Raw genomic sequence first — 1,361 nt, 5'->3', positions numbered from 1 at the left:
AAAAAAATGAATGATTAGTTAAAAAAGTCAAAAATTTCTCTGTCATCAGTTGAATTATTCAAACAATTGATTAAATATTTGTGTTTAATCAATGGAGCAGATTCTAAGAACCTGCTTTGGACATGTTGATGACAATTAAAACTTATCTTAGTCGCTATCTTGCATTAGTGCTAACTAATAAAATGATCACAAGCAAATGACATAACTTGAAGCTTATTATATGCATTATATTGAAAAAATTCAAAGATTCTCATGTTGGAGAAGCTAAGGATGCTTGCCTCCATATATTGTTAGTGTTTGATTTAAAAATAAGAAGAAATAGATAAAAAAATGGAGAGGAGGTGGGCTGCAAGAAAATAAAAGAGATTGAAGAAAGTTTAGATTTATATACGTACCACTCAATTTCTATTTATTTATATTTTTACACATGCTACCTTAATATTTGTAATTCACCGTGGACGCGTGGAGTTTAAGCAGAAAGCTTGTTGTTGACAAACAATTCGTGTTTCACTCGTTAAGTAGCTTGTGTTTCGAATAGTTTGTTAAGTAAGCGAGTCGAACAAGAATAAATTTTTTAAGCTTGAATTATAAACGAGCGGAACATAAACAACCATTTGATCGATCGTGTTCTGTTCGTTTTAGCTCGAAATTTATATGTAAGTTTAAATTACCGTAGTTTGTGTGGTCGTGTGATCCTATGTTTTTAATTACATATAAATGGTGTAAGTTTGAATCCAAAGCCCTACATATATTTTTCTAATTAAATTTAAATTAGCAAGTTTCAAGTCAAACATGAGCAAGATACGAACAAGAATATGTAAATCGAGCCGAACATGCACGAATGATTTCGAACAAACCAAGCACAAATCAAGCTTGAGCTCGCTCAAACTCTGCTCGTCTACGACACTATTCAATGGGGTCCTAATTGTCTGGATGTCATGTAAAGATAGCGAGCTACCGTAATTGTTTGCTGAGCAAGTCACATTTCAACTCCATTGCTGAGTGAAGAGAGAAAATAGCTTGTCTGAAAGAAAATAAATAAATAATTGGATGCTAAGATCCTGAAAATGTCACTTCAGACCACAAATAAAACTGGGTACATTTTCTCTTACTTAATCAACTCATATTAATTAAAATACATTCCTTTCAGCAAACATTTTAACATTACACATTTTAAAACATTATCTAACCAATCAAACTCATTTTATCATATTTTTAAAATATTTTATGAGGAAATTCACAGTTATTCATAAAGAATGATGATGATGACGACCAACAAGAGTTCTAATGAATCTATATTAAAATTGAAACTAATCGTCTGCAAGTATGATGACGATAAAATATGAAGGAAAAAAAAAAAA

This window comes from Phalaenopsis equestris, unplaced genomic scaffold (assembly GCF_001263595.1).
Source record: "Phalaenopsis equestris unplaced genomic scaffold, ASM126359v1 Scaffold000002, whole genome shotgun sequence".
Taxonomy (NCBI): domain Eukaryota; kingdom Viridiplantae; phylum Streptophyta; class Magnoliopsida; order Asparagales; family Orchidaceae; genus Phalaenopsis; species Phalaenopsis equestris.
Note: the sequence above shows the minus strand (reverse complement) of the source record.